The following is a 12,374-nucleotide window of genomic DNA, read 5'->3' on the forward strand; positions in this document are numbered from 1 at the left end:
ATGCTCCCTTTACCCTCTGCCTGCTTCTCAAATGGATGTTGTTCTTTACTTCTAAGGTGACTCAAATCTTTATCCCTGAAGAATCTGAATTCTTGGAGGTTTGTCTTTATTGGGGTGCTGCCGATGTCCACTGACCAGGACTACTGGGCCAGAGGCACCACAGCGGACCCTTTTGGTCCCAGGCATAATGCTCCTCACTCCATTGTGTGACAGCAACCTGGCTCCCCCTGGTGGTCAGGATCAGTCACCCTGCTAAGTACAGTGAGCTCTTTTCTACCTGCTGGTCAGCAACCCATGGAGCTCGTAATGGCCACGTGCAGTTGTGCAGCTCCAGTTCACTAGAACTACGACTGTATCCCACTTGGAAGCATTCTTTCTTTGAACATCAGGATCTCTGGAACACGAAGCAGAAGTTCTTCCCATGGGTTACTGGGTGTATTTGTAAGACCAGCCACTCCCATTCTCCACCCTTGGTTCTGACAAAGAGTCTCTCCTTGGCCAAACTTTAGTCAGGCTCCTCTGAATGCTCTTCTCAACAAGGCCCGGACTTTTGGGCTTCTGTGTTCATCTCTGTATCGTCCATTTTTAGCAAGAACTCTGCTAACTCAGTTTAACCTAATCCCCCATCCTCAATATCTGATCATCTCAAATCTAATCGGGTTCCTCATCCTCCATCTTCCCCCAGGTGATGTCTGAGGTCCCTGGCCTGCCTTCAGCAAGAATTCTAATTAGTAATTACTAATGCTTCCTCTTAGTAATTTTCTGTCCAATCACCCCCACCCTGCTTCTTGGCTATAAATTCTCACTTTTACTCATTGTTTTCTACTGTCTCTCCCCTACTGCAAAACCCCATTGTAGAAGTCTCTCTTACATAAAGTATTCCTTACCATCTTTCACAAGTATCATAAATAATCTATTTCTTTAACAGTTCCAAGATCTAGGCTTTGTGTCTATAGGGAATGACACTATATCCTGACCATTTGTTGTGCAGCATGTATAAGACATCATGAAGGAAGCACTCCAAATTTGTACATTATCTTTGTACTAGTCATTCCACTATTCTGTGAAGTAGCTGCTTCTAGGTGAAGACCAATGAATTCCATGGGCATGAGCTGACTAAGGCATGCTTTTTGCTGGAAAATGTGACTCTGAGTCAGAGATGATATTGAGATTCCATTGTGATAGCAGAGGAGCAGAGAACAGGGGCAGCAAATACACATATGAAATATGTCTTTATCCTGTGAGGACAAATAAAAGTCCCCTCTGTGAAGTAAGAGGCCCAACATAATGAATCTGTCACCAAGTAACCACTGTTCCCTTTAGGGAATGGTTCCATGTAGCTGGGACATTAGCCTCTGCTGTGGGCATGTTAAGCACTTAGCCTTTTTGAGAGAAGTCTATGTTGTTGAGCCCATGAATGCTAATCCCTTCTTGGCCCCATGGCCATTTATTCAGGAGCCCATTGAGCAAGCACTGGAGCGTCCACCGAATGGGTGTCTCATCCACCTGGTTACCTAGAGCATCAGCCACAGTGGGTGCTTTCAATGGTCATCAACACAGAACACAAATATCTATGCTTACTCCAAAAAAGTCCATCCACATACTTCTTCCACAATATTTTGACATCCAGAGGGTGCCCACTACCATTGTCCAAAGCGAACCTGAAACCAGTGGGTAAGGATAGTAATTGACATATTTCATAGGTCATCCTCCCAGAGTGCAGAACAAGCTAGAGAAGGATGAAGACTGTCTCCAGAGGGCAAAGAAACCTGGCTCAGTAGATATTATCGTCCCTTTTTTAGATAAAGAAACTGGGACATCAAAAGGCTAAGTAGTTTGCCCAAAGTCACATAGCTAGATGAGGAAGCAGAGATTCAAACCTTCCATTCTAAAGCTTGTGCTCTTCCTTAGGCCATTTACAGCACGTGAAAGAAAAGAAAGCCTCTCAGCTTCCTGTCACGGAGAATTAGGTTCATCTGAGATGCAAACCAATTACCAGCTTAAAATGTTTTCTGCATTGATAAGTAGAATCCACATTTCCTCCTATGGTCATTAAAATTAAATCTGAAAGATTATGATAAGCAAGGAATTCAAAGAGCTTTATTAGCTTGCTCAGTGGAATGTGTTCTTAAAGAGGGCTTTACTTCTAATTGTCAGCCCTCACACCATAGCCCTTAAGCAGTACTGTCTTACAGTAACATAATGCAGCCATATCAACAATTTTAAAGTTGTTCTTTTTACTCTTTAAAATGAGGCTACATTTTAAAAAGTAAAAAGAACATAGATAAAATTAATTTTAATAATGTACTTTATTTAACCCCATATGTCCAGAATATCATTTCAACATGTAATCAATATAAAAATATTCATAGGATTTTCACATCCTTTATTTGATGTTAAGTCTTCAAAATCCAGTTTGTCCTTTATACTTATGCCACATCTCAGTTCAGACCAGCCGCATTTCAAGTGTTCAGTGGATGCATGTGGCTGATGCCTGCCATATTGGATGGCACCATTCTGGAGACAAGAAGGTCTTCCACTGGCTGGCTGTGTCTTCTAAACATCTCTTATATTCCTCATCTTGAAATTGGGAATAATGATACACTTGGGAATTAAATGAATAATAACAATAATAGTAATACAAAATAATAATAAGAAGAAGAGCTAGATTTATTTGTCATGTGACAGGCACTACTAACTCTTACCGGACTTACGGCATTTAATTCTTATAACAAAATATAAGGAAAATCAAGACATAAAATGATTAGGTATCTTGCCCTAGGACATAGCTAGGAAATAACAATTTGAGCAGTTGCAATCTGATTTCAGCATCTGGACTCTTTTATGAGAAGAATAATAATAAAAGCAATAATAATGACAGCTACCAAGTATTATATTTTAATAAGATAAGAGAATTGTAACTCAAACCTCAACAAGGCCAACCTTGCATGATATATGGAGCCATTATTATGACTGTCCCAAGGAGCTTATAATGTGGAGAGAAAACACAGGGGAAGAAATTACTGATCATTTAAGGCAGTTTATAGCATGTTAACAGGCAAAAAAAGGTGAACTCTACAGAAATCCAGGGTAGTGATCAACATGGGCTGTCACAGTCATGATAGTCTTTCCAGAAAGAGCTGGTACTTAGGGTCCCATATGGGAGAAGTAGGCTATGACCAGCAAATGCAAGTAGGGTCAACTTCATGAACACGTGACCTGTGCAATCACACAAGGTCCTATAATCAGAAAGGCCCCACACTCGGTCTAATGCTGTCTTGAAATTCTTAATAATTTTATCTTTGAAGTTGTGTTTTTAAGTGAAGTGTGCTGGGACAATGAAGCATGTGCATGAGCAGAAGAAATACACGTAATATGCAATGTTAAGTGTCCACCTCCATTTCTTGCCACTCTATTTGCATATTGTGTTCATGATGCCTTATGAGCAAAGAATTGCAGTAGACCTACAATGTGTGGGAGTTCAGAGAGACTCAAAGCAAGTACAAGGTAAGTATGTTATGACTACAACTGAATAAGCAGATAACCCCAAGAGGCCACAATTTTCATTTGAACAAAAACTTGCTTTGAACACAAAAAAGACGGTAGCATTCTGAGAAACATGAACAACCAATGAACCCTATCATATCTTTCCCATTTGGTTACTTCCCTGTATTAGCCAACCACTCATACTGAAAATGAGGACACAGAAGAAAAGGGAAAGACAGAGAGCTAACCATAGTTTCTTTTCCTTCTAGTCCTTTCTTATTCATCAGTAAGTCTAAGGTAGAGAGTGTCAGTAGAACATGTGCTTATCAAGAACTGAAGAAATAACAACTGATTTAGTTTTGTGCAGCATTTTCACAGTTCTGATAAGAATAAAATATATATGTACAAGCTATGAAAAACAAATTGAGTAATTTTGGTGATTCTGCATACAAGCTAAATGCCTTATATTTACATTTAAAACTCACATTGAACAATATTACATGAACGGTAAAATTCCTGCTAATAATTTAAATTTTTAATTTTTAAAAAATTTAGAACAATATTAAATAGCAAATAAGAATACCAGGACAAATCAAGAGAGAGAGAGAGAAACCATGGAGGAAAGGAAAAAGCTTTATATTTTACCACGTGTAATGACACCTTTTTTTCTGCTTTTGAACACGGGTGTCCACATTTTAATTTTGCACTGGGTTTCACAAATTATGTAGCCAACCCTGACAGCAAGCGTGCAGCTTTCCCCTTTCATACATTTAAGGCAAATGTTATCACATACGGCACTGTTTCTCATTGAGCCCATACATGACATCACAATCCTTCTCAAAGCAATGCTCCAAGGAGCAATCTAAGCAGGTACACATGTTAAATCTATGGACATCCCCCCAAACCAAACCATGCAGATAGAAGGGGAGTGGCAATCCAGGCAAAGAAAATACTGGGTGGTGTGCATGATGGTAAAGAACAGGCCAAGCTTGCTAAACTCTCTGTGAACTATCAACTCCCTGTGAACCCACCATTCCATCTCCATGTATGAAACAACATAACAAAAGTCAACTTAATAAACGAGGTAATCAGATTCATAGCTCATTAGTTACAGAAGTGGTCCACAATTTAGAGCTCTTTTTAACTATATTAGAGTAGAAACCTTTGAAAAATATATAATGCAATAAACTGATCAATATTTCTACGGTGCTTATTATTCTATGGTGCTGTTTTAAGTGATTTGTGTATATCAACTCATGTAATCCATACAACAACCCTACGTGGTAGGTATTGTGATTATGTCATTTCTATATGTGAGGAAACTGGAACACAGAGGAGTTAAATAACTGGCCCACAGTCATCAGCTAATCAATAGCAGAGCCAGCAGTTGAACCAAGGCAGGATAGATACAGAGTTTGTACTACTATAATCTCTTGAAGGAGTCTCTGCAGAAGGTGTCCACCACAAACATGGCAATATTTTGTAAAAGATGCTGCATCTGGATGCTCTTGGTGGCGTGGGGGTCTTGCAGTCTCAGGCCTTCTACCATTTGACATTCTTTGTCATCTGGACTCTAGAGCAGTTCTATTTGAGCTGCCTCATAAAGTACCTGATGAACAATTTCACCTGTTTCAGTCCTTCCTACTCTAACCAAAGGGTTCAAGCTCAGTTCAAGAAATAAGAACATTCAGGACATCAGCTCAGCCAGTCAAAATATCTTATATTCCGGTTTTTGTAAATATTATTATTTAATACCTTCCTTTAATCCTTAAAATCACATACTAGAATTTTGGAGCCAGAAGAGTCCTTAGAGGTCATCTAATCCAGGGATAATAGAAAGGTTTATCTCACATGCCCACTCTGATCTGATCAGTTGGTAGTAGATGCGTGGAGCAACTTGATGACAAGGATTTTGAGGCCACTTTGGAGCATATCGGGATAGAGTACATATCTGATAAGTGATGGGTATAGAGAGGGAGCAGCAGAGGCTCATATGCTATCCTGGCAATATAGTAGAGCACTTAAGAATATGGGTTCTCGGGTTAGATTTCCAAAAATCCAAGTCTTGCTTCACTGCTCTCTGATGGGGCAACAATGACCAAGTTATTAAATCTCTCTAACCATCAATTCACTTATTTGTAACATGAGGATAATAAAATCTACCTCACAGGTTGGTTGTGAGAATTTAACAAAATAATATACGTAACATGATTGCTGGAGCATCTAACATACCCTAAATACTCAGCATATTATTATTACATATTGGCCATAAGCCATTTGTTGTGTCTGGCATGGTTCCTAGAGGAGACAGGCAGCAGCAGTGCCAGGCATACGTCATTTCTGATCTAGTCCCAACTCTTTAAACATACAGATGGAGAAACTGCAGCTGTAACAATCTGGGACATTCTCCAAATCACATGTGTTGTCTTCCTCAAAAGTGGAGGCCCTCAAAGAACACCGGGTTCTTGCCCTGACTCGGCTCACGAGCCACACGCAACCCTGGGCACATCACTGCTCTCTGGACTTCAGCTTCCTTATTTACAAAATACAGGAATTAGAATCTAATTGATCTCCACAGAGTAGTCACACCCAGGTGGTCCTGTGTTTCCAGGGGGTGAGGACACTTTTCCCATAATTCAATGGATATTACAAACAGCAATTCTTTCTTTCCAGTTTTGACAACTTTGGTATTAACTAACCACTAAGGTATTCTTTTCACAGAATATATGTTCCATTTGCTTTGTTCTGAAAATTCAGGTTTTAGTAATGAAGGCCACAGCTGGACACCAAAAGATTACACAATTATGTCTTCAGCATGCCTCAGGGGGTCTAACAGGCTATGACCCACAACGATCATATCAGCAGCTTTTCACTTCCTCTTGAGTCTCAGCCAAGGTGGTGTTGTGGTGCACTTCCCAGACTATCTCTCTCCAACTCTCTCCCTAAATTCAGACTTTCTGGACATATTCTAATACTTTTTAAAAAATTATTTTTATTGAGGTATACTTAACAAATAAATGGACCTATGATATTACTTTAACCAACCTTTTTTTTTTTCAATTGAGTCCAGCACAGCTGGATGCCCTGCTTCAAAATCCAACACTGAATTGAAACCACTGGGCAAAATCCAGGTTTTTATTAATTTTCTGATAGGCGTTAAATTCTAATAAACACACAAACAATGGTATGAAAAGAAAGAAAAAATATAGACTTAGGAACAAGCATATATATGTCATAAAACACATATTTGTACTTGACGGTTTTGTATACATGTTTTAAAGGCTTCCCAGCTCAAGGATTATTAGAGTACTGGTTTTGTAAACCAGGAATATTCAGATTTAACTAAGACCTTCCCAATGTATTTAAGAGAAGTATAACACAGAGGTTAAGAATTTGGACTCAAAAGGCTAATTATTTGGGTTCAAATCCAGACTCTTCCATTTTCTAACCTTGAGCAAGTTATTAAATTGTCTTACCTCAGTATGCTCATCTGTATAATGGGAATGATAATGACTAACCTCATAGGAGTTGTGAGGACTCAGTGAGGTAATGCACATTAAGTGCTTAGCCCAGTGATTGCACATATTTCAAGACAATGGTGAGTGCAAGCCTCTTGGAGTGATGACTTCAGTAATCAATTTATTTATTTCCTCTTATTTTGCAGATAAAGAAACAAGTTCAGAAAAGAGCTGTGTTACTTGCCTAAAGTTGAGCAGACCAAGGTAGGATGCTACAGAGCCAGGAGCAGAACCCAACTTTCCTAAACATCAGGAAACCTGAGGTGGAACCCTGATTGATACAATACCTGGGCCACAGCATTTACTCAATGAATATTAACTGCTAATAGTGTTAGTAGTATTTTGTTATTTTTAAAATATTATTTATTGAACCCATAGAAAAAGCCTTCAACAAAATGACTCTAAGTGTAAGAATACGTTTTTGTCTTTGTCTAAAATTCTCCTTAAGGATGATGCCTGCAACAAGTAAGGAGAAAAATTGTATACAGATAGATAATGATAAAGTAAATATGGAAAAATATGAACATTTGGGGAACCTGGTAAAAATACATGGGAATTCTTTGCATTATTTTTGCAATTTTTTATGTCTGAAATCATTTTAAAATAAAAAGTTAAAATTTTTTAAATAATAAAAATTAATAGAATTAAATTAAAATTAAAATTTTCCAACAGATTGACTCTGGCAACATCCAAAGGTCTGAGGCAAGGATTGCTGATGTGGAGTGAGAGAGATTAGTATACGATGCCTATTTTTTAATTGCGGATACTATTTAATAACCAACTCAATTTCTCATATTAATTGTGCAATATCTCTATGAACTATTAATAAGTAGAGGTTCAAAAGAGAAGAAGATTATATTCTGCTTAGGGAGAATGGAGGGAGAATGGGTATGATTTCACTAGAGAAAAATGAATGATGAAAAGGCTGAAATCTGGGGCCATCTGCTGGGATGTGGCTTTGTTCGAACACATCACTTTTAATTAAGAGATTGCAAACTGACTTGTTATTAAAATTATAACTCAAACTTCGTTGGTGGCTACACAATTAGAACCTCGCAGACAGGCCGCCTACCCTTTAAACATGACATTTGAGCTAATACCCTGTCCTTTTGCCAAGACACACACTACTAAAAATCACTGGAAACTGAAGGCACTGAAGTTCAGCAATCAAACCCCAAATGCTGATTGTCACTGCTCAGTGCCCACAGTGAGAAGTTTCATTTAGGCTTATGAGGATGCATCAGCAGACCAGAGCTTATCACCAGGGCATCTGTGGGCTGCCCCCCACTGTGACTGTGAAACACCCAGGAGACACAAAGAAAAATCTACATGCCTCATGACTTCATCTAATTTCCTCAGTCTTCTGCTATCACTATCTTCCATTTGCAATCTGTTCCAAGGAGAGCACAGACTACCCAAAATTAGGGTCTTAAAGTAGAACTTAAATCTCTGACTTCTATATTTTACAAAGTAGTCTTTAAAACCTACCAAATATGCAATACCTTGTTAGACACTGCCCAGAAATATATGAGGCACCATCTCCATCTCTCTATTTAAAGAGAGTTTATAATCTATGGGAAAGATAAGACATATAAATATACACCAGAAACAAGTATGACATCATCTTTGGCCACACAGACATTCCAAAAGGAAAGAGATTAGAAATGAATTTTGTGGGATGTTCACCATAATGTTAACTTGTTTTCTCTGAGTTGGGTTGATTTTTGCCTTCTTCTTCTTAGTACTTTATACCTTGTTTGGATTTTTCTGGTAAGTATGAATCATTTTTACAAAAACAATACTGCTATTTCAAAAAAGAAAAAGCACTTCATGGAGGAAATGGTACTTTTTAAATGGATATTATTTGGTAGAATAATAGTAAATTTGTTGGGTGCCTGGTCCCCACGTTACCTCCTTGGGACATCATTAAAGGAAGAGAGGCACCTCCTCCATGAGCATGAGCAAATTCACAATTCCCCACTACTTGCTCCTAATTGTTCTCTCAGTAAAGTCCAGGAATATGCAAGTGGCACAAAAGGCAAGGCTCTTTTCTTTTCTGTAGTCATTTCAGCAGTTCCAATGGAATGACTACAGAAGAGGCTACACAGGAGCAGATGTTTCAGGAAATGCTGTAATTTGCCAAAGAGAAAAAATCAGCTAATGAGAACCAGCTCATGGTTCTGACCTGCCTGTGAGCAATTGTCTACTCACTGGTCGGTCATAGCAGCCAATGGAATGATGTCTTCTCAGAGGAAATAACTCACCCCCGCTGTAGAGAATCTGCATACAACGCAACTCTCCCATCCCAGAACCCTATAACAGTCTATGCTTATATTGCTTGACTGGTTAGAACTAAACCTTTTCCAAAAACAAGGTAACGTCATGAAGCAGACAGAACACAGGACTGAGAAACAGAACACATAAGTTTCTTCCCTACTTCGGCACACAGCATAATGTGCAACCTTTGATTCACGGAGCCTCTTTTGAGTTCAATTAGCAACATTACTCTCTAAATTGAGAATGTTATCACCTTGCACTTACTACTTTACAAGGTTATTTTAGAGATCGGTAAATAATGTTTGTTAACATTTTTCATACCTTGCAAAAACAAAGGATTATAGTTATGATCCCTATATTTTGGAAAAACATAGTGTGTGGTTATCTTGTTTAAAGATGACAAGAGGACTTTTTTCCTCCAGAAACACCAATCCCACATCTTTCCTGGATTTTAACCTAACAGGAAGGTGTCAAAAAGACCATCTTGAATTTTCAAGTGACTACAAGTGAATGAAATACAAGTTTTATATTGTATATCTTGATTCATTCATTCAAGAAATAGACATTGCCTATCTACCATACGCATTTTAATATAGAAGATCTATTGCTGTACGATAGATTCAGAAACATATTAGACATGGGCCAGCCACTTGGGTAATCCAAGCAATATCATATAGGGGAAGCTGAAATATAGTCTTTGTGGCACTAAAGTATTATAAATGTAATAAGATGAAGAACATGTGTTTACCAGAACTCCAATTAGGGAAAAAATATATATGGCTGGAAACAATTACTTACTAAACTGCTTTGGATGTTCTGTGAGACCCTACAAAGGCGCATCCAAAATAACTACATTCCAAATCTGAATGAAGTGAATTCAAGAGAATGGGAAGATAACTAGAGACAGTGAGAACAGACAACTTTTTTGAAGAGTTCTGCTAAAAAGGGAGCAGAGTAATGGGGGATGGTCAATGAAGAGTGATATAGGATCAATATGCTGTAGTTGTTGCTATTGTTTATTGTTGAAGATGAGAGAAATTTATGCAACTCTATATACTTTGTCAGTAAAATAGAAAATAGAAAAAAAATGGTTGCCTTCAAACTAAGGTAGATGTGAGAAGCTGAGGGCTTTGACTTTGCTAAGTTTAAAATATATACTTGGGGGCTGGAGATTAGACAATAGAGATGAGGTGGGGGGCTGCTACCAGTAGTGATTTTTCTCTACTTTATTTCATATAGTGCTTAAACTCACCTCTAAATGAACAAACACTTAAGTACATCTACTCAAACAAGCATCAAATTATTAGCCTGTAAGAGATCCCCATGTGTCTTGTTAAGTTGTGAATAGTCCTGTTTGAAGGACTACACCATTATAAAGTCGAAAACTATAAGTGAAACAAAGTTCATTCTTTAGACACTCAATCATGTCCATGTTTCTTATACTTCTCTAAAACCACTTTAGACAAGACTGATGCCATATGGCAGTACATGGAAAAAACAATAATGCTAAGGAGACTTGATGTCCTTTGTTCTCCTTTGTCTTTTAAATTTCTTTTTAACTAAAGAACTACAAATATGAGACATGAAGCTGTTTTGATACAAGGCCCAAAAAGGGACAGAAATATTATTATTTTGATGTTACACTAGACATTCCTCCTACAAAAATAGATGATGTCCCAATGATTTGACATTGGAATTCATAATTCTTTCCCTCCTCCTTCTCCCAGAAAACCAACAAACAAATACATAGACCACCAGTCAAACACAAAAAGTGTATAAAACTGAAATTTGCAAATGTCTGAAATAAAGCTCAATCTGGGAAGCAGTCAATGTATCCCTTGGTGCAAGTTAATGCCGACCGCCTCCAACAAGATCCACAGCAAAATGAGGCTGAGATTTTAAACACAGAGAACACAAGAATAAGGGGCATTAAACAACCTAGCTGATGAGGCAAAATATGCATCACCCCAGTTATGATATGTATTTAAAACACTAAACCAGTAAGCCCCACAGTGTTTATACAACCCAGAATCAGAGGAAAATGGAATTACCATTATTAAATTTAGGTAAACTAAAACCTAAAACAAAGAAACACAAGAACCTGGAAACCACACTTACTATTTCGGCTTCTTCTGCACCTTATTTGGGAACTTCGTACCCTTGGAAAGTCACTTTACCTCTCCGGGACTAATTTTCCTCTGTGAAATTAAGTTAGATTAGACGATATTTACAATGCTGAACAGCTACATAATATAACACAGGGGAGTTATAAAGCCTGGGGTCCAATACCTGATCTGTCAGAAAGTGTTGGGAAAGTCATTTAACCTTCCCTGAGCCCCAGAATTCCTCATCTATTAAATGGAGACAAATTCACCTGCTCTGCCTACCTTGTGTGGCTGAAGAGAATTGGATTGAAAGTGGTTAGAGAACTGTAAATGTTATACAGTTATAATTAAGTAGAAGGATTATGATCAAAACATCTAACAGAAAAGATCTTTTCTTCTTAATTTCCAAAGGTAAAACAAAATGTGATAATTCTACTGCTCTGAGCAACTTTGGAGCCAACAGCTGATGAAGTATTGGAGATGCAGTGTGGAGTAGTGAGACTCAGAAGACAAATTCCCACACAGACTCTGTGTGACTTCAAGCAAGGTACTTAGTCTGATTTCCCTCAGCTTCCAGATCTCACAGAGCTGGGCAAATTACAATACTTACTATTTACTGAACGCTTAATACTTGCCATGCATTGCTTTTCACATACCTTCCTTCTGTTATACCTCAAAATAGCCCTATGAGATAGGTAATATCATCATTCTCATTTTACAGGTGAAGTAACTGGCACTGCACCAGGACTTAACTTGCTTAGGGTCACCTGGTGTTCAGTGACAGGCAATCAGTCTGATTTCAGCGTCTATGCTATTGACCTCTAATCAACAGTTCTCAAACTTTTTGGTCTGAGAACTGAAAAATTACTGAGGAGCCCAAAGAGCTTTTATTCAGAATTATATCTGTTGATATTTACTATATTAGAAATTTAAATTGAGAAAAACTTTAAACCTTATGAACTCATTTAAAAATAAGAATCATAAACCT

At 38.0% G+C, this 12,374-nt stretch overlaps 1 long non-coding RNA gene across 1 annotated transcript in view; it reads right to left on the bottom strand.

Moving 5' to 3' along the window:
- The window catches only part of LOC309637551, an 864,945-nt gene that overhangs the window by 669,385 nt on the left and 183,186 nt on the right, over nucleotides 1–12,374 (bottom strand). Inside the window, exon 5 of the long non-coding RNA XR_014250634.1 lies at nucleotides 11,400–11,479. This is a non-coding gene — a long non-coding RNA (uncharacterized lncRNA). The remainder of the gene's footprint in view (nucleotides 1–11,399; nucleotides 11,480–12,374) is intronic.

Source organism: Balaenoptera physalus, assembly GCF_965194825.1.
Source record: "Balaenoptera physalus genome assembly, chromosome: 11".
NCBI lineage: Eukaryota > Metazoa > Chordata > Mammalia > Artiodactyla > Balaenopteridae > Balaenoptera > Balaenoptera physalus.